At 37.7% G+C, this 22,711-nt stretch overlaps 1 long non-coding RNA gene across 1 annotated transcript; it reads right to left on the bottom strand.

The window, feature by feature from the left end:
* Window positions 1-12,122: 12,122 nt before the first annotated feature.
* On the bottom strand, window positions 12,123-21,998 carry LOC115422308 (uncharacterized). The gene is made up of 3 exons (XR_003935827.1): window positions 21,987-21,998; window positions 14,446-14,456; window positions 12,123-12,292 (listed from the first exon to the last, which is right to left on the bottom strand). It is a non-coding gene; the product is annotated as an uncharacterized LOC115422308 (long non-coding RNA).
* Between the last annotated feature and the right edge of the window lie 713 nt (window positions 21,999-22,711).

The raw sequence follows: 22,711 nt of genomic DNA, 5'->3' as shown, positions 1-22,711 counted from the left end.
CAGGCAGAATATTGTTAAAATTGTACATTTAAGGTTGTTCTTATTTGTTTTTATTTATTCATTTATTTATTGGTATTTTATTGTGAAAGAATAGTTTTGTAAATGTTAATATTTTCACAGTGTAATCTTAGTTTTTTCACTTAAATTTTTTCCACATAATTTTTCATAAAGAAAATTCGTAGTTGTCATTATTTATGGGTTATTGTGTTGTTATTTTTACTGGAGATCACATTGGTCTGTATGTGGAACCTGAACCAAAATGATTTCTCCAACCTGGACCGTTCAGGTTAATTTTTGTCATCCTGCGGGCTGGAACGGAACCTTTGGCGGGCCAGATTTGGTCCCCGGGCCGCATGTTTGACACCTGTGCACTAAACCCTGTCTTTAACGACTTTAATTCATCATGGGCCATGTCGGGATGTTAGGAAATGTGGAAACCATTTCTGAACAAATTAGGAGGAAAAGAACAATGATTTAGCAGCATTTAATTAGTTACTAAATACAAATCTTAGGATAGTGTTAGGTCCATTTTAAGACCATCACTAGTCACTTTTCCATTGACCCTCAAATTGCGCAAATATAACTTGCGCATAAAAATGTACCTAATGGAAAAACAATTTCACCAAAAGTTTCATTTTTTGATCAGGAGTTTTTGCGCTGGCAAGAGGTAGTTTTTCAGGTGTAGCGCAAATGGTATATCACACAAAACTGCAATGGAAAGACCTTTTTTCGCAACTAGAGTTAGGTAATTTAAAAACTGTTGACGGACGTTACAACAAGCGAAGAAGAAGAGACATGTCGCGGTACATGTGGACACACCAGGAAACCCAATCATTTTTAATTGTAGTACGAGATATAGGGGTAATATATAATAACAAGAGAAGCACTCGGAAAGCGCAGTCCTCCGCCAAGACAGATCTGAGTTTAAATGTCACTTAATATGTTTTTCTGCTCCTGTTTTATTTCCTGTTGATATTCTGTAGGTGTGAGCCTCCAGGACTCATTTATTCATAATGAGTGTGATTGAAATTCAGTGGCAGTGATCAGGGATCTGTGCGCTTTTCTTTGGGATCTGTAGGTCTGATCTGAGTGTGTAAGTGCATGGGGGTGTGGTGAGAGAGAAAAAAAAAAGAAAAAAAAAAAAAATCGCTTCAGCTTTATGAGATCTGTGGGTATAAGCTGCTGAAAGAGCACATTTATTAGCCCACGGTTAATAGGAGCTGTGTGAGTGTGAGACCTGCTCTTTTACATTTACCGCAACGTGTCTTTAATCCCAGCCTTAAGGGGAACTTCAGGTTCACGTATATAGAATCAGTCATGACAGTTCACCTGATGCATCCATGTTTTGTCATAAAATGTCATGGGTTCAAAAGTCAAACGTATAAAAAGTGGCACAAATGAAAAAGAAAATGTGAATTCTGTGTATTTGGTAATGATTAAACCAGTCTGCACAGTAGTAGTAGCAGTCCATGTGGGCCCAGAGGGGTTACAATTGGGCTGCATATAAGGGTCCCATGTGGGTTTGTCTTCAGTTTCCATGGTGGCCCCACATGTGTTTGCCCATATCAGAATCAGATTTAAAATCAGAGTCAGAATCTCTTTATTACCTCCACCAGTATTGTGATCACTTTGCTTTGTGTGTTTGTTTGTTTGTTAGCAACTTTATGGGAAAACTATTACAACCATCTTTACCAAATTTTACCCACAGGTAGGCCTAGGCCCTGGGACCAACCCATTAAACACTGGACCATGTAGGCCAAAGTTCAAGGTCACAAAATCTCAAAATTTCCTATCTCTCATCATTGAGCGATTTTCAAAAATTCATAAAAAATTCAAAACGACTCCGATTAGCCTCTGATTTGATCCACCCGTAGCTTATAACAATATCTTGTATCTGGCACAAGATTCTCCACATCCACTGTGGAATGTGGACTCTGTGGACATTTGAATTTAACATTGAAAATCCCATTTATGACACATTTTTCATTCTAACTCAACAAATATTGATTGGAATTTATAATTTGACATACACATGACTGGTACCAAGCTTCAACTTTTTCTGCTGTATGGAACAACCTTGAAACTGTTGAATTTAAAAAGAAATAGTCGATCCACACATGCACACCATTCGGGGTGCTTGGCGGAGGTTTGCGTTCCCTGAACACTTGTTGTCATTGTACCGAGTACAATGAAATTGAGGCGAAGCTCTCAGGTTCAGTGCAAGAATTTACAGACAGAAAACAAATATCAGTAAAACAACAACAACAACAAGACAAGAAAAGCACTCTGAGCGCAGACCACCACCAAGAGAGATCTGCCCCCCCATTCACTACCAAAATTTCATCACGTCTTCCTTGTGCCAGTATCAACATTTCCTGAAAATTTCGTGAAAATCCGTTCATAACTTTTTGAGTTATCTTGCTAACAAACAAACACACACGCAAACACACAAAGCAAAGTGATCACAATACCTCCTAGCAGAGGTAAAAAGCACTCGGAGAACGCAGACCTCCGCCAAGACAGATCTGCGCCCCCCCCCCGATCACCACCAAAATTTTATCATGTCTTCCTAGTGCCAGTATCAACATTTCCTGAAAATTTCATGAAAATCTGTCCTTAATTTTTTGAGTTATCTTGCTCACAAACAAACAAACACGCAAATATGCATGCATGCACGCATGCAAACATACAAAGCAAAGTGATCACAATACCTCCTGGCAGAGGTAAATATCAGTAAAAGGCACAGTTATTTACATTAAAAATAACAAGTATTGCAAGCTAAGATATTTGTAAAACTTAAGTCGTGCAAATAACATGAGAAGTAGTGCAGACATGAAAGATAAATATCATGGGATAAATAGTGTGAAGAGTAAATAATATGAGATATTCAGATCTCTGATTCTGATGTGGGCAAACACATGTGGGGTCACCATGGAAACTGCAGACAAACCCAAATGGGACCCTTATATGCAGCCCAAATGTAACCCTTCTGGGGCCCACATGGACAGGCTGGCTGGGTGGTAGTTTATATTCCACATGAACAAGAAGTAAAGCATTCTGTTGTCGTTTTCCACCTAAAATAACTGATGACTGGAATAATTCAGTGTCCACAACATAGTTTCACACTTATGTGAATAAGTCACCACTAATGCAACATAAATGTTCACTGCCAGAACACAATTCAGCTCCTACCAAGCATATTGTGGTGTTCTCTGAAGGTCTAGACCAGTGTTTCTTAGCGGGGGTGGTACTGTCCCTCAGGGGGCGTTGGGACACAGTCAGGAGGCGTTTGGAATGAGAAAGCAGACGGGGGGGCGCTGAGACCAAAGTGGGGGGGCATTAGTCTGTGTGAGTATCAGTATCAAGCAGCATGTTATGTCAGTGTTGAATTTCCATCCCTGTTCTGTTCCCTGCTGATGGAAGTGGCATGGGAGGGGGCTGTCTGGACTCCTCTGCTGAGCCTGCTGCCACCACGACCCGGATAAGCAGATGAAGACGGTACGGTCTTTGGATGGTGGGAGGACACCGGCGTAACTGTAGAGAACCCACACACAAACAGGGAGAGCATGCAAACTCCACACAAGCTGTTTTCAGGCCAACAGAGAACTGTGCAGGTGCTGGTTCCCGCACCTAATCTCAAACCGGCCAACGTGTTCATGCCGAAAATCAAAGCTTTCGGGAACTGAAAATTTGGTTCCAGATGGGCACCAAGTAAAAGCTGTTTTTTTCTAAGTGAACAATGACGACATGAGTGGACGTCACCAGGTCGATCTGGGTCATAAGCACAAAAGTAAACAAACCAAGAAAACATGATTGTAGAAAATGGCCAAGAAACCGAGTTGTAATGTTCTGTTGAGATCTGTTGAGAGTTCTGTGTCATCTTTATTGCCGTGCTTACACTCACTTCCACACATGCAGTTTTTCTCCTACAACCTATCCCATCATTCATTAGTTCTACTGCATCTACGGCAAGTGTCACAGGACAAAACATTAGCAATACAATTTCTCCCTTTTTGGGCGACACGGTGGTGCAGCAAGAAGGTCCTGGGTTCGATTCCAACACCAGTCGACAGGGGGTGGGACCTTTCTGTGTGGAGTTTGCATGTTCTCCCCATGTCTGCGTGGGTTCTCTCCGGGTACTCGGGCTTCCTCCCACCATCCAAAGACATGCACTGATAGGTTAATTGGTTAATCTAAATTGCCCATAGGTGTGAATGTGAGAGTGACTGTTTGTCTCGATATGTTCAGCCCTGTGATGAACTGGCGACTTGTCCAGGGTGTATCCTGCCTTCGCCCCTATGTAGCTGGGATAGGCTCCAAGCGACCCCCGTGACCCTAGAGGATAAAGCAAGTTCAGAAAATGAATGAATGAATGATATCTCCCTTTTTTTTGGTGTCGAAGCAGCGACCTCTGTCGATGACACATCATGGACTTGCATAATGGTATGAATGTGGGCCGTTCACGGGCCATCACTTCGGTTCCCAGTGTAATTGGAGCAGGAACCAGCTCTGACACCAGGCTAGCTGGCCTGAAAACCGCTACAGAAACATCCACACTGACCCAGGGAGCTTCATGCTGTGAAATGACAGCGCTGAGTCGTCCATATAAAATCACCCACTGGTGTGAATGTGAGCGTGAATGGTTGTTCGTCTGTGCACTAGTGGCCAAAAGTTTTGAGAATGATACAAATGGATTCTTTGCTTAAATGTAATTTATTTGTCAATAAATGTCTTTGAAACCTTTATAAAACTTCTAATTGTTCTTCACTGTACTTCAGAGACATGTGGGAAAAAAAAAAAAAAACCTTTGGCAGAAAATTTTGCAAAACATGAATACTACAGGGTGTCCCATAAGTCTCCATACATAGGAGACATAATACATTCCATACATATGGTTCTAACATGTATTTCTTTATATTTCTTCTTTATAGTTCTTCAGCAGTGGAGGACACGCATTGAAATGTGTTCCCGACAAAATGGCAGTCATATAGAGCATATTATATAAATAAAAATGGTTTATGTCAAGAAACGTTTATTTTTCCTATGTATGGAGACTTATGGGACACCCTGTATATATATGTCAGCCTAATAGTAACACATTCAGATTGTACCTGGGGTAGGCTCCAGTACCCTCACAATCATCTTAAAAATTAAGTTTTTTTTAGAAAATGAATCAATAACTAGCATTCAAATTATCTAAAAAAAAAAAAAAAAAAAAAAAAAGTGCATTAACTATAAACTGTAAATAACTAGTGGATGAGAAACTATGATGTCACCCACTGGTTTCTGATTGGCCATTATAAGGCAGGTAATCTGCATTTTGGCTGTCCTCATATTGGTTTTTTGGAGTCATGAATGACCATATTTGGATAGAAGGGGCAGGTCTTCCAGAAGGTGGAGCTTCAGGGCTGTCTGTGAGGGGTCATGGGTAATGCTAATGCTGAATGCTAGCTTACGACTCAGCTGAACTGTAACCTCCATCAAGTGCTACAGAAAAGAAAGTCCATTGAGAGTCTTGTTAGTGGAACCTATTAACCATAAGTACTGTAAACTTAGTTATTAAAAAAACACATTTCATTACCTCCGCCAAGGAGGTTATGTTTTTGCCAGGGTTTGTTTGTTTGTCTGTCCGTTAGTGTGCAACATAACTCAAAAAGTTATGGACAGATTTTGATGAAATTTTCAGGGTTTGTTGGAAATGTGATAAGGAAGAAATGATTAAATTTTGGTGGTGATCGGGAGTGGGGGGGCCCACGGGGGGGGGCCACTGATCAGCCTTGGCGGAGGTCTGCGCTCTCCGAGTGCTTCTAGTTAACTCTGTCTAAGTCTAATAATAATAATAATAATAATAATAATAATAATAATAATAACAACAACAACAATAATAATAATAATACATCAGTTTTATATAGCGCTTTTCTAAGTACTCAAAGACGCTTTACAATAAACAACCAAGGGACAAACATAAATCCAACGGGTAAACAGATACGAAGTTAATACTAAATGGAACAAATACAGAGACAAATACTGACAAAAGGAAAAAAAAAACACACAAAAGAAGGTAGATGAGAGTGGAGGAGGTTGAACAGGCAGTCTGTATGATAGTTCTCTTGCCTGCAGAGTCTGACTTTCAAAGTCAAATAGAAGCTTTGATTTCTGCGAACACCCTAAGGTTCTATCTATCAGTAGTGTTCCAGCTTTCAGACCCCTCTGTATTGGCTTCATTACAGACCTGAGGGTCTTGGCTCCTTGACACTAACAGAGATAAAGTTTTAAATGAAAAGGACTGGGCCCAATCAACTGAAAAATGCCACTGGATTTCTTACTAAACATGGCGCACGGCAATAAGGGGATTTTACCTTTAAAAGTGTGTGTGTGTGCGGACTGTATACATTGCTTCCCTGATCCAGCCCTACAGCTCGACTCGTAGCTTGAGGTCTTCAGGACAGCACCTGCTGATGGTTCCACGGACCTGTTTTAGCACACGCGGTGACAGGTCTTTTAAAGCTGTGGCACCACGTCTATGGAATGACCTGCCTCTACACCTACGGTCCATGGACTCTGTAGAGAGCTTTAAGAAACACCTCAAAACCCTCCTGTTCAAAAAGGCTTTTTAGTCTCCCACCTGACCCAGGACCACCACAGACTGATTACACTCTATGTATTCATCATAACGTACTCCATGTGTCATCCCCCCCCCCAGTCTCTCTATATCTCTATCGCTCTCTCTTTTCTCCTCCTTTACTCTCTCTCTCTCTCTTTAACCCCAACTGGTCAAGGCAGACAGCCATCCTTCAGGAGTCTGGGTCTGCTCGAGGTTTCTGCCCGTTAAAGGGAAGTTTTTCCTCGCCACTGTCACCAATCACAAGTGTTTGCCCCTGAAGGATTCTGTTGGGTCTCTGTAAACTTAATTTGATTCTGATTTGAATTGATAAAGCACTTTGTGACTCTGTCTGTGAAAAGTGCTCTATAAATAAAATTTACTTTACTTTACTTTACTGTGGAGATATGTTTATTGATTTTTTATTTTTCATAACAAACAAATCAATACAGTAAGAGGAAAAACCCACAGAAGATATCCCAAACAATCAAGTCCATACTTCAACATAAAATCAGTCAGTGGAATTTAGAGTTTGACATCATGCCTTTGTGCACTTTCTTACCCAAAACATTAACATTTTATAGTGTATCCATCTGATATGCACTGGAACACTTTCTACATTAACCCATAAAGACCCAAACATCCACCACCAACCAAAAGCATCCACTGATCTAAACTGTTTAATACCTGTTGATCCACTAATCCTAACAATACATGTAAATAATTGTTGTAAAATGCAGTTTGTCATCTTTTCATGATCATCAGATATGACCCATTTGGACGTTCAGAGGCTCCGTAGTTACCGTGGAAACAGTTATCTTCCATAATAATGATTCACCAGTAAATGAGTTGGAGATGGATCAGTGACAGTGGATGGACACACTGGGTTTATGTTGAAAAAGTCACTTATTCATCAGTTTTCTCTGTTTTTTATATAACAACCTTCAACTTTAATCTGAGCTTTTGTGAACATCTACATGATCAGTGAATTAAATATAAGAAAATAACTGATTCATACTGATAAAATACAAAATATAGAGGATAATAATATAAATAAATGGTGATAAATCACTTAAGGAAGGCTGGATAGAGAAAATTTCATTTGGAAACTGACATAAAAGTAGCACTGGGTCTTTATGAGTTAATGAATATGACTGTAATCATTTATTGTCTTCTTGACTGCAAAAACACAACATTTTCCATCATTTAGTGTATAGTGTGAGTTGTCTCCATTTACTGTTCAGTCTATGATACTGGAGTGAAGGTGATGTATAGTGGTCACTCAAATGGGAGTATGCATACACCTGGGGTACTTCGAAAAAGCCCAGGGGATACTTGAAATTTTGGGGAAAAATACATTAAATAAGTTATTATGTACTGAATGCAAAATAATGAGAATTAATGCTGAAATATAAAACAATAAATACAGTCATATAATAAAATTGTCACTCCTGACCTTTTATCATTTCAATATTTGGGTCAAGTCACGTGCCTGTTGACTTTGAATCAAAAAATTAGAATTGAGATAATGATTTCAAACTTTTTGTAGTTCAATAGTATAACATCTTAAGTTTCTAAATCCATTAAATTTTTTTTGCCAAAAAAGGATTTTCAAGAAAATTACGGAACTTTTTATACAAACTAAATTCAGTCCCTCGGAAAGTTCTCTAAGAATGAATAATAACATAACATATCGCTGCTATAATTTGAAATCTCAATCATATATTTCTGTTTTCAATATAGTTTTATGACAAATTTGTATTTTTTTTTAATATTATCTATCATCTTGTTTAAGCTTTGGTAACATCCTAAGAACGTTTCTTTTTAATATTATTCAAGATGAGTTTATTTGAGTAACTAAGTAATTATTTTTTGGTGATGAAAGGTTCATTTATTCATTCATGACCATTTAATTTATTTTTCTTATCAATGAAACAGGACGCTTTTCAGTTTATATTTTGCACACAAAATTTACTTATAAAGATTTGTTATTTTTAATATATTAATGTTAATAGAAATAAAAACAGACATGTTTGGCACAGGACTACATTTTGCCTAATTTTTTCAATCAAAAATGCTCAAGCGAGAGTTGGGGGTACTTGGATAAAACAGTATATCTCAAGGGGTACTCCACTGTAAAAAGTTTGAGAACCACTGATGTATAGTACGAGTCGTGTATCTGTAACAATAAAAGCTCTAGATTTGACATAAGACCATCAGGTTGGGACTCCAGAGCTGTGACGGCCGTGCCTTATCCAACCAAACCCTGTTTCCTTCTGTGATTGATGTGAAGACAGAGTGCATGTTCTAATAAGAGCAGATTAGACAGACTAGACTGACTGGGCTCTTAATTGAATCTGACTGGGCTTTTGTGGAGGATGGAATCTGATTAAGCTAATAGGCTGCACTTACAACCATAAGGCCTGAGTTAATGACACACAATCACCGCAGATAACTGTTCATGTTTTCTTAAATTTAATGCGTTTCTACTTAAGCTATTTAACACCTTTTGAATCTCTGATGTGTTTCATTGAAGAAGTGCAGACGATTAAACCAAAGCTGAAAGAAGAGGAAACATTACTCTGATATTTACTATGGATTGAGGAAGGGCTGCAGTGGTTCTGACCAGAGCTGGATCTTAAATACATACAGTTACGGGAAAAATTATTAGATCACCCCTTGTTTTCTTCAATTTCTTGTTCATTTTAATGTCTGGTACAACTAAAGGTACATTTGTTTGGACAAATATAATGATGACAACAACAACAGCTCATAGTAGTTTAATTTCAGAGCTGATATCTATCCATTTTGCATGTTTTCTTGATAATAACCAAAATCACTTCAGTTCTTACATCAATATCTATGGCATTGTACTGACAAAAACAGTGCTTTTAGGCATTCCATGTTTTGTTTTCTGTCTGTTTTAGTCACATGATACACACAGGAGTTAGTATTTGATGGCATAACCATTGTTTTTGATGGTGTAAGAATTTTTTCCGTGACTGCATGTAGTGTATCCCAGATGTGTTAACCTTAATAGACCTAGATCTATGTTTGTGATGACTTCCAAATGTTTTTTTCCTCGACATTTAACCCTCCTCGAGTGATTTATCATCATTTATTATAATATTGTCCTCTGTATTTTGTGAAAATCAGGTATTTTTCTATATTTCATTTACTGATCGGACGGATGTTCATAAAAGCTTGGAGTAAATCCAATAAGGTTATTATGTCAATACCAGTGGCGGCTGCTCATCTTTCGGAGAGGGGAAGCTCATTGTCAGCTTACATCAAAAAAAGTGTCAAGTTATTTAAACATAAATTCGGTCCTCCGTTCCTTGTGATTTGCATATTTGTGTATTTACAGTGCAAGAAATGAACAAGTAATTTCATAGTGATTTCTCTCTCGATTTCACAGCAGAATGCGCGACGGTATTAAACTGAGCTGTGTCAGTGAAGGAGTAGATCTCAAAATAGCTGTCAATCAAACCGGATTCAGCCATTCGACTGATCCTCCAATCAGCACATGGAAGCCCGGCGTCCAGCCCGGCAGAGCTCCGCCCACAGCTCCATTCACCCCCAGAGACACCGAGCGTCCGGGGGCGGGACAACATGGTGGCATTTATCCAATTACCGTCCAGTTTTGAGGCAATGAAAAAAACTGTTCCACTCAGTCCCAGTCCAGTTCAACGGGAATGTATGAGAAGTGAACAACATCAAGTCTGTTGATTTGTGATGAAGCTGATTCTGAACAAACTCGTCTGTGAGATGAACGTGTTCTAACACATTTGGAGTCAATGAAATGTCAACACAACCGTACATATTTTACCATTTGATTTTCATAATTTTAGGGGAAGCCGCGCATCCCTTGCAGTCTGTGAGAAATCATCTCTGGTCAATACAGAGAAATGGGACTTTTTTTTTTTTTTTTACCAAAATATATCATTAACTGAACATTTTAAGCATTTACAGCCACCCTTTGATTCACCAGTAAAACCTTTGTAATTTTACAGTGTTTTATTGTTTGGATGTTCAGATGCTCTATAGTGAATGTGTAAATTGATCAAATTTGATGAGGTTGAAAAGATGTGAAACTGTATTTTACCTGAATTGTTTGACTATTGATAGTATTAGTTGAGAAGAAGTTATTAAAAAGGAAGAAAAGGAAGCTGTGGCAGGCAGAAGCCTCAGGTTCACCACTATCCACTTCATGTTTCCAGTAGGTTTTACCCACTCATCCTCTCCAATCGTACCTGAAACTGCTAGCTAAGGATAAACGTAAATATTGTAAGATTGTTATTTGAGTCGGTGGTAACATTGGTGGCTGTAGCTCATTTGGTAGAGCGGGTCATCCAATGAATTCGAATCCTGGCTCCGACTGTCCACATGTCAAACTGTCCTTGGGCAAGACACTAAACCCTAAATTGCTCCCAGCAGTGCTTTGCATGACAGCAGTCGCTCATTCGTGTATGAGTGTATGAATGGGTGAATGTAGTTGCTTTTCCATTGGACATCTGTGCAAAACTTTACTGATATTTACTAAATGTCGAAAAAACAGAAGGGCGTAATGTCGCTTTTTCCATTAAATCCCAAAAGCAATGATTGTTTATTTATTATCGCAAGATGAAATGAGAAGTCATTCCATAAACATGGCGATGGACATAAATATGGTGTTGAATAACTTTTTAGTTATTAATAGGTAATTTTTAGGGGGTGTATTGTTATTGCTATTTTATATCAGTATTTTATTATTTTATTGTTTTAGCAGTAATTTATACTATTTGCTAAATGCTGCTGACAGTCAGGGACCTGAGTACAATGTTTCGTTTCTGTCTATTTTTTATATGCTGAAATGACAAAATAAACTTGAATCTGATTTACAGATATATTTTTTATTATTGTTGTTGTTGTTGTTATCATCTATTACCCCTCTATCTCATACTAAATTAAAAAATGAGTGGGTTTCCTGGTGTGTCCACACATACCGTGACATGTTTCTTCTTCTTCTTCGCTTGTTGTAACGTATGTCATCATCTGTTTTTTTTAATTCACATGACTCTAGTTGCAAAAAAAGGTCTTTCCATTGCAGTTTTGTGTGATATAGCATTTGCGCTATGCCTGAAAAACCACTTCTTGCCAGTGCAAAAAACTTTTAATCGAAAAATTAGACTTTTGGCGAAATTGTCGTTTTTCCATTAAGTAAATTTTTATACGCAAGTTGTATTTGCGTAATTTGAGGGTCAATAGTAGAGCGACTTGTGAGGCTTTGTAAAGCACTCTGGGCACCATGAAAGTATGGAAAAGTGCTATATAAGGGCAGTCCATTTACTGGTATCGGTATGCTGGGAAAATTTAGAACATGGCGAGCTGCATATCAGACCCCAAATTGCAGCAGGGGAAAATGATCCTTTAGTTGGTGAAAAAAAAGAAAAAAACTTTTGTTGTATTGATTTTTCCAGCAGAGAAGCTGATGGGAAATGACAGGCAGACAAAACTAAAATATTCAGGAGTTGTAGATTCTGTGTTACACCACATATCACTACTAAAGTAAAGGGGCATCAACAGTATTGTTGGAGACAGTGTGGGCACACAGGTGTCAATCACTCTCATTATATGTACAAAACTGAAGTGTTTCTGGGAAAGGCTTTTTGAAATAATTGAAGGCATGGTGACTTAAATTATTCCTAAGGACTCCCTGTTTTTTTTGGTTTTTTTTGTTTTTTTTTTTTTTGTTTTGCTGGGATTGCTACCTGCAGATGTAGAGAAAGACGACAAATACTTTTTAAAAATTCTTATAATTACTTCCAAAAAGGCCATTACAAAGAACTGGCTCAAAACTGATGCACCCCCTGAGGATCAGTGGCTATAATAGAGGAAATTTACTTTATGGAAAGACTGACTTATTACCTCTGGATCAAGGAACATATCTTCATAAAGCACTGGACAAAATGACTGGACTATAAACAAAACAAACAGCTACTGTCAAACCAAACCTATAACCATAATGTAATGTCATGTAAACATGCTTAGAGTGTGAGTGACAGACTGCAGTGGCACATAAGAGTGAATGGTTGGAGGTGAATGAATATTTTATACAGATGGAGTTATAAATATGCATTTTTTACTGTTATTTAATGTTTAGTTTTTATTAATGTGTGTTTTTTTAATGTTAACATCAGCCTGCACAGGGACTGCAGGTGGAAATTAGCACTAGTGCTACAACCTAGCATGCTACATCTCTCCTTTATTTATTTATTTATTTATTTATTTATTTATTTTTCAGTTCCGAACAGTCTTATTAGAAATAAGAAGAAATTATACATGACATCAATTATACAAAGTACACTGTTCTTTTTTTTAAAAGAAGAAAAAAAGGGTATCAATAATGATCATTAAAAGGAGGAGAGACAGAAAGGAAAAAAAAAAAAAAAGAGTATTATAAGTAAATTAAATAAGTATGTAAAAAAAGGGATAGTAAATATGATATTCACAAGCCTGTACATTTAGCCAACCACACTTTCAGGAAACAAGCCAAAAAAAATAAAATCTCTCCTTTTTAAGGTTAATGTATATTGTGCATTGTCCCTGTCTAAATAAATAAATAAAATTAAATAAAATGAAATTACTGTGCGTCATTTAAATATTTTGTGTTCAACCAGTGACCCCTAGTTTCTGTTGTATTGTCTGTTAATAAAACAAATAAAAATTATTTTAAAAAGTATAAAAAGAAAAGCACTCAGAGAGCGCAGACCTCCGCCAAGACAGACCCCCCCCCCCCCCCCCCCCGATCACCACCAAAATTTAATCAGTTCTTCCTTGTGCCAATATCAACATTTCCTGAAAATTTGACTTATCTTGCAAACAAACAAACAAACACGCACGCACGCGAATACACAAAACAAAGCGATCGCAATACATCCTGGCGGAGGTAAAAATATATGTATTCAGGGGTTGTGAGGAGACACTCCCCGCTCTGCGATGCCCGTTGTTCTCTGCATAGATGTGTAAATATGCAACTGATTCTTGACATAAATTAATAAATGAAAGGCAGCTAAATAATAGATCAAGGCTGTGTTGCTTTAGGAAATGGAGGTAGTGTGTTTAGAGCTTCGTGTTTCCGCACTTAATCAAACCCCGGCTTTGAAGCACCATCCAGGTCCTGGTTGGAATAGTATCCACATTAACAGTCAGAGGGAGGTATTCTGACAGCCTGTCAAAACTCCACTGCATTTCCACATCGTTCCGTGACGAGAAAGAGCGCATGCACTTACTCGAGTGTCCTTCTGTTTATAGATCCGATTGGACCGCGTTAAGACGAAGGGTCTGATGAGGAGCCAAATAGAGGACTATTAATTAAGCGAACGCCGCGTGACCTTAAATACTGCCAACCTCCTGCAGGACATCCATTCATTCTCATCTTCTTCTCACACGTATCCACTTCAGTAGCGAACTCTGCGGCCAAGTGCTGCTCAAGCTGTTAAATACCAGAGCCACCTACTTCTGCAAACATCATGAGGGCTTTAATGAGCTGCCAAAGAGAACGCAGACACAGACACTGAGGTTATTATGGCAACCAAAACTAAGAACAACATCAGCTGTGAAGAAATACATGTTAATGGAGAGGAAAATACATATACAAATAAAAAATAAATATTCATTCATTCATTCATTCATTCATTTTCAGAACCCGTTTTGTCCTCACTAGGGCGGTTGTCGCTGGAGCCTATCCCTTATGGCAGGGGTGTCAAACTCATTTAAGTTGAGGGGCCACATTCAGCCCAAATTGATCTCCAGTGGGCCGGACCAGTGAAATAATAGCATAATAACCTGTAAATAATAACTACTCCAAATTTTTCTCTTTGTTTTAGTGCAATCAAAATTAAATTAAAAAATATGTACCTTTACAAACTATCCAAACAAAAATGATGTGAATAACCTGAAAAAAACAGAAATTTCTCGAGAAAAATAAGTGCAATTTTAACAATATTATACCTCAACTTGCATATTACGGATTGGATCTACAAAGGCACAAAATATTTAATAACAGGAAGAAAATTTCATTTTCAAAATTTCAGCTTTTTCGCATTTTATTGTTAAAGGATAGTTTGTAAATGTTAACATTTTCATCATTTAATGTACGTTTTTATACTAAAACAAAGAGAAAAATTTGGAGTTGTCATTATTTATAGATGTAATGTAATATGTTTTCACATTAAACTAAGAAATTTTGGAGTCATTTATAGGTTATGCTGTTATTTTAGTTGAGATCACATTGGTCTGTATGTGGAACCTGAACAAAAACGACTTTGACATCCTTGATTGCTTTGCAAATTCATCCCGCAGGCCAGACTGGAACCTTTGACAGGCTGGTTTTGGCCCCAGGGCCGCATGTTTGACACCTGTGCCTTATGGGGTGAATGCAGGGTACACCCTGGACATGTCACCAGTTCATCGTAGGGCTGACATATAGAGACAAACAATAACTCTCACATTCACACCTATGGACAATTTAGATTAACCTGTATAAAAAAAATACATTAAAAAAATAACAACAACAACAACAACTGGTGCAAGGCTTAAATCCTGCATCTCGCACGTACTGTAGCTTATTTTGGCATGGATCCAGCTGATGTCATCATGTCTATGCATGTGCTGATGTCAGCATATCAGTTGCCTCTATATATGTGCCAAGTTTGAAGTGATTACTGATTTATTGATTTATTCCGAGCATACAATGACATTTAACATATATGCACTTGCAAAACATACATAATAATACAAATATCAAGAATCATAACAATCTTAGTCGGAAGAAAAGCACAATAATTCCATTTACATGCCCGAAAAGGGGCAGTACATTGAAACAAAATTGATGTTTTTATAGACATGTGAAATTTCGGCCATTTTAAGTACATGGGAGAGTAAAAAATATTTTAAAAAATTAATAAAAAATTGGAACTTTGGCCTACTTCTCCCAAAATTTAATCACATCTATTCTGGGTCACTGGCAATATATAAACCAAATTTAACATGAATTCAACCAATAGTTCAGCTGCTAAAGTGTTCACAAACAAACAAACAAAACCAAACAGGGGGCGAGGTAATAATAATAATAATAATAATAATAATATGAAGAAGAAGAAATATTTCCAAACTATGCAAAAACTTACAATGACAAATGCAATATGAACTAAAAAGAAATACATCTGGAAGGAAAATAAAACACCACTCCACCCCATGAGGATATAATGTAAATGATGGACAATATTTAACAGATGCAAAATGAAAATCATTAAACTATAACTGAAAATGCTGTTTAACAGCAAGAACTCATCAGGATGCAGACTGCATGCAATTATAAATAACTATATCCCTCTCTCCCACAAAGAAATAAAGTAAATACAATTTAAAGGTCATTGGTTCTTTAAGGTCTGGACAAAATGCCAAAAAAAAAAAAAAAAGAAGTCAGTATTCTGGGATCATTTTATCAACAGATACATGATTTTTAAGCGGTAACTCCTTCACTTTCTGTAACTACTTCATCCTGAATCCACTGGAGGGTCATGGGGGCGGGGCCTATCACAGCTGACATTGGATGAAGGCAGGGAACACTCTGGACGTGTCACCACTTCATCACCGGGCTGACATATAAAGACGGACGGCCATTCACTCTCACACCTATAGGCATTTGAGAGTGAGCGATTAACCTATAAAAGTGCATGTGTCTGCGCTGTGGGAGGCACTGGAGGACCTGAACAGAACTGACTTAGACTCACAAACCCACCAACCTCTGACTGTGAGGACACAGTGCTAAACACTGCACCACTGCGCTGCCAGTAATGGTAATTTTAGCATTTAAATGTCACTAAAATAAATCAGAAATTATGGATTTTTACTGGGATCAGGGTTAATAGGAATTTGTAGGTATGAGGATTTATTCTAATGCTTTCACACAATTCATCCATTCATGAATGAATCCGTAAATCCTACCCTAGAGTTCAGGGTTCAACTCAGCCATGTGTCATGACGGTTATGATTAAGGTTAATGAATATACTACATATATATGCAGTATATGAACTACTCATCCACAAACTAAAAAGGTGATTTAATGAAGATCTTTCCATTGGATAAGGACATGTTCTGGTATAACATCTATTTTTTACAACTTTGGATTAATTTTAATAATAGGTGTGTCTGTCTAGCTCACTAAAATGCATAACTATGTCAAGAAAATCATTTTGGTCCATGTTTAGTGATGCATGACTCAGTTACTGAAGCAAAACAGTAACATCTAGCATCTCCAAAATGGATCCTTTTAGTGTGATAATGTCTGTAATATGAAGAAATAAGACCATGTATGGGAACAAAAATTAGATGTTACTTTTATTAAGCAACAAATACTTATTATAAGTCACTTTTCCATTGGCTATCTGCACAAAATTTAACCAATATTTATTAAATGTCGAAAAAACAGAAGTGCGTAATGTCAGTTTTTCCATTAAATCACAAATGCGATGATTTTTTTCATTTATTATCACGAGAAGTCATTCTATAAACATGGCGATGAATGTAAATATCACGCTGATTTACAGATATATTCATTATTATTATTATATATTACCCCCCTATCCTGTTCTAAATTAAAAAAGGATTGGGTTTCCTGCTGTGTCCACACATACTGCATTATGTTTCTTTTAAAACTCTTCTTCTTTGCTTGTTGTAATGCCCGTCAACATCATTTTTTTTTAAATTCATGTGACTCTAGTTGCAGAAAAAGGTCTTTCCATGGCAGTTTTGTGTGATATACCATTTGTGCTACACCAAAGGGTTAAATGCACGCTTCTTTGCTTCAAAAATGACAAGCATGGTGTCCAGCTGAGTGGACATTTCTGTAACTCCACGAAAAATAGGTTTATATAAACAAAAAAAAAAAAAAAAAAAAATCAATCGCATTGCTTTTTTCATGCCTAAGGAGGAATAAAAATACTCAAGAAAAAAATATTGACTAAGGTTCTCATAATTCTGCATGAAAGGGTTAATATAATTTCTTCGGCCTGTGAGATAGAGCATAAATATTGGACTGTAGACGATACAAAAAGGTCACATGGTCTGATGAGTCCAGATTGTCCCTGTTAAAGAGTGATCAGGTGGATGAAATCATTACCCATAATGCCTAGCGTCTACAGCACAAGCCTGTGGGGGTGGGGTTATGATCTGGGGTTCCTTCAGTTGGTCAGACTTAGGTTCAGCAACGTTACGTGTCTACAAAACGTCATTACATAGGCTTATTTAACCCTTTCATGCATAGTGGCCACTCCAGTGGACAGCTATTCTACAGCTGTTCTCTTGTATATTCACGGATTTTGTTGTTCTTTTCGGTTTTTTTTTATTCTTACACATATCTTTATTAAAGTTTTAAGACACTACATATCTTTTCTGACATGAATTGGTAACATTATGTAGATCTCCCCTGACCATAAACCCCCAAAATCACAAGCCCTCCCCATAGTTTTCACACAATCACAAGATTTTTTTTTTTTTCATTATTTTTTAAATGTATTTTTTACATTTTTAAAATTATTATTATTATTATTGTTATTATTATTATTATTTATTATTTTTATTTTTTTTTTTTGCAGAAGAAAATTTTCAATCGTATTGTTTTTTTCATGCCTAAAGATGAATAAAAACAGGAAAAAATGTTGATTAAGGTTCTCAAAATTCGTGCATGAAAGGGTTAAATAAAGCTACAATGGAAGCTAAAGGCTAAATAAGGCTAAAGCTAAAGAGCGTAGGACTTTTTTTTGGCCTGGCTGTGTATGTGCGTACCGCGAATAGTGCATGAATGATGTGATTTCGCCCGGAGTCATAGACGGTACTCACAGCTCTCATCATAAACTCATGCATACAGCACTTTTCTGACCGTTTCAGCCGATTGCAACATCTGCTCACACAGGCATGAAATAGTGCCAGACAGACCCACACCAAGGGCACAGACTTTCCTCAAAAACCCACTGACTGCAGCCTGACTCACACACATAAACATATTGCGTTTGCATATATTTAGGAGATTTCATTGACGTACATTCATTTCCCCGGCAGAATTCGAAAACATTTCCATTCCGAGTTTCCAGACATTTTCAAACTCAAATTTCCATATTGTCAGTGGAATTATCTGCATTTTTTTTTTTTTTGCTCTGATGTTTTAACAGACTGTTTCTTTGCAACTTGGAATTTAGAATGACATGCCCACACACTGACGTCTCCATATTTTTGGACAAACTGCAGATTATTGTTCTGAAGGTATTTAAGCACTAGACAATGGAAGTGTGTTCAAAACTGGATCAGCAATAGACCTCTCCCACAGGTTTTTTTTTTTTAATTTTTTTATTAATTTATTTTTTTAACAATTGACGAAGGAACTTTAGCCAAGACTCTGGGAGGGATTCAATCCCCTAGGTGAACCTGGCACTATTTGCATTAATTGAAATGGTCTGTGTGTGTGTATGTAAATCTAAATGAGTTCAAATAAACCCTCGAATGAATCCTATTTGTGATGTCTGTTAAAACCTGCAAAACCAATCTACATGATGAATGTCAAACCCAGTCTATTGTTTTAACAGTTTAAATGCATCCACACCCTCTAATGGAAGTATATGGAAACTAGCTCATTGACCCATGGGAATCCAATGGTTCTAGAAGCAGTAGAGTTGATCAAATGTGGAGCTGAGCTAAATTTACTGATGTAATACGCATATTAGGAAAAAGCATAACGGGCCTCATTTTGTTTTGTGTTGAAATCAAAAGTAACATAAGGATGCATTCATAGTTCCCTTATATATACTGAACAACTAAAGAAACACAAGTATGTTTCAGTATTGGTTTAAATGGGAGTTTTATTATGAATGTTGGTTTCATATGAGATATTTATATCCAGATGTGAAATTTACAGTGGCAGTACATTGAATTGTGTCCATGAGCACTGAGTTGACGGTCACGGAGATGGGCCAAGCGAATATGGCGATCCTGATTACGGGTGGTCACACGTGGTCTTCCGTTCTTGGTCTGTCCCGAGTGGTCCCTGTGTTACGGAATCGTGTCCTCAGCCTACTGACGGTGGACTCGTGCACTTGCGGACGTCTGGCAACGTTGCGAGCCGTTAAACCAGCATCAAGCATACCAATGGCGCGTTCTCTCAGATTATCGTTAAGGCGAGGCATCGTGGTAATGCAGTAACTTTTGAATCTTACCATTTCTTTTTATAGCCCCCGGATAAACAAAGGGAATTGCCACTCCCATTTGTTGCTCCCACTACCATATCACTCAAAACGTACCGCACCTCCGATACTTTGTACACGTGCTCAACATCACTCGTGGTCGTGTTTGCCTGCAAACACACGCTCCAGTGGTAACAACTCACTTATTGTAATGTGTATCTCAGGGGCCGTTTACACGGCGTCGGATTCAGTCGACTCCGGGAAGATTTCATCGCGGATTAGCCTTCTGTTAACATGGAAACAGTGCCTAGAGTGCCTGAATCCGGAAACTTTTGATACCAGGGTCCAGGGTGGAACGTTATCGATACGCTCCGCATTTCAGCTCCGTGTTAACGCGAATCGGAGCGTTCCGGGGTAAAATATGACGTCACCGCATGCGCGCGCAGCCAAGAACCGCCAGTTAACCCACTCCACGCCAGTTGGTGGCGGTAATGCGCCTCCAAGCTGGTTTGCCAGCCTCTATGACACAATAAAGCTGCAGAAAATGAAGGAACAACAACAATGGCTGGTTTCAGAACAACATACGTGCTGCTAACTGTGCTCAGCTCGTCTGTCCAGACAAAGAAGTCCTGCGTCTTTGTACGACCACTCCCCATTGTTGTTTGTAAATAGTGTTGTCCGCCTCTTCTTCTTCTCCTCATTTAAAGGCTGTCTAAACTGGAAATCGTTTGTGCGCAGGCGCGTGTTTTACCGCCACTGTTTCACTACAGCTCTACATCGCCAGCTACTGGTCTGGCATGGACACTACAGCGGATTCAGCCGTCCTCGTGGACTCATGTTAACGCAGATCGTTATCATAGCGGCTTCGTCTTAACGCGGAATGATTTTAAAACGCAAAGGAGAAATCTTTGCGGCGTGTTGCCGTGTAAACGTACCCTCAGTTGACAACTCAACAGGACAGCTGAACTCTTGCCTAAATTAACAACCAAAATTTGCGTTTCTTTTGTTGTTCAGGATATTTGTTTGAAAGGGCTTTACATCATGAGTGTATGACTTCATCACATTCACATTACTTGATGACTTGACTAAATTTACTGGTGAAACACACAGATTAGACTAAATTTTGTGGTGTAACATACAGAATAATAAGAAATATAACAATGGCCAAAAAACAAAACCTCCTATCTACAAATTTTTAGATTTTGAGTTTTCACATTAAATGGTAAGAACAAGGATGACTCCACATTTTCAGTCTATCTGCAAGATAATCCCACCCTTTATGACATGAAGGTCACCTGACATAAACCTCCTAGACCACAGGTGTCAAACATGCGGCCCGGGGGCCAAATCCGGCCCGCCAAAGGGTCCAATCTGGCCCGTGGGATGAATTTGTGAAATGCACAATTTACACTGAAGAAATTATCAATCAATGGTGTAAAAATCATTTTAATTCAGGTTCCACATAGTGACTAATAAGATGTCAATTGGGTCAGATCAGTAAAATATTATCACAATACCCTATAAATAATGACAACTGCAGATTTTATCTTTGTTTTAGTATAAGAAAATTTTTAATTACATGAAAATGTTTATAGTAACAAACTATACTTTTACAAAAAATGTGAATAACCTGAATATGAACATCCTAAAATGTCTTAAGTGAAGTAAATGCAATTTTACCAATATTCTGCCTGTTACTAAATGTTTCGTGTATTTGTAATTGTCATGTAAGTTGTAATGCACATGTGTAAATTACAAAATGATTAAACGAGGCAGAATATTGTTAAAATTGCACTTGTTTTTCTTGAGACATTTCAAGTTGTTCATGTTATTTAGATTTTGAAGGAAACGTTGTAGATGTAAACATTATCATAATGTAATTTTACTTTTTTCATTGTTCTTATTTTACGGGTCCGGCCCACTTGAGATCGTATTGGAATGAATGTGGCCCCTGAACTAAAATGAGTTTGACACCCCCATACTATAATACAACTAAACGTTTTTTTTGTTTCCTGAAAAAAGTGATTTTTTCAGATGGGAGGTTTTTGTATTCTGGCCATCGAAAATTGCCCCTTTTTTTTTTTTACCTCCGCCAAATGTGTGTTCAGGACCGAAGCCTGTGTTTTCAGTCTTTTACTTCAACATTTCAGTCCATTATTGTTTTAACATTTCTTGCTAGATGCCCTCCAGTTCTTTGTCAGCAGCTGATTATGATCCTTAGGTCCACCTTACCCTCTTGGTAGAGCCGTCAGCTAATTCTGGAGGTTAGAATGATCGAGCTAGCACATCTGGTTCATTTCATCCTTGCACTCTTAGGAGCTTCAAGGTAATTCCATCCTTTTGGGGGCAGTAAGCAGCTTTATTTAGTTTGCAGTTTAGATAATGTTCTTGTATTTGCAAGGTAAACACCAGTCGCCGCATGACTATCCATCAAGTAGCAAAGATGGCGGCAGATCTGAGCACATTCTGACCTTTGGAGTCGCACAACTAGATTGATTTAATGTGTTGGCTTACATGTTTTACTGAGGATCCAATTATTAACTTAAATGTATTCTGCATTTTTTTCTTCTATTTATTAACTTCCTTTACCCACTACCTGCTGTCTCTTTTTAAGTGCTAGAGTTGGATATTGTTTGACCTTTTTATAACACAATACTTGAGGACTACTGTTTTTACCTGAAAATAATTTATTAATGAATTCCTGTGTTGAAACTACTTAACTGTGATAACGGAGACACTTGAGAACCTGTTGTGCAAGGTGTGAGGTTTGCTGAGCACAGATTATAATACTTAAAGTACTTTTTCTAGTCAAATCAGAGCAGTATCTCCTTCATTTCTACATATTATTGAAGTGGTCTTGTACAGGAATAATCAACAGGCAGATTTGGCATC

The sequence above is a fragment of the Sphaeramia orbicularis genome, chromosome 7 (assembly GCF_902148855.1).
Source record: "Sphaeramia orbicularis chromosome 7, fSphaOr1.1, whole genome shotgun sequence".
Classification (NCBI taxonomy): Eukaryota; Metazoa; Chordata; class Actinopteri; order Kurtiformes; family Apogonidae; genus Sphaeramia; species Sphaeramia orbicularis.
This window is presented reverse-complemented; position numbering and strand designations above follow the sequence as displayed.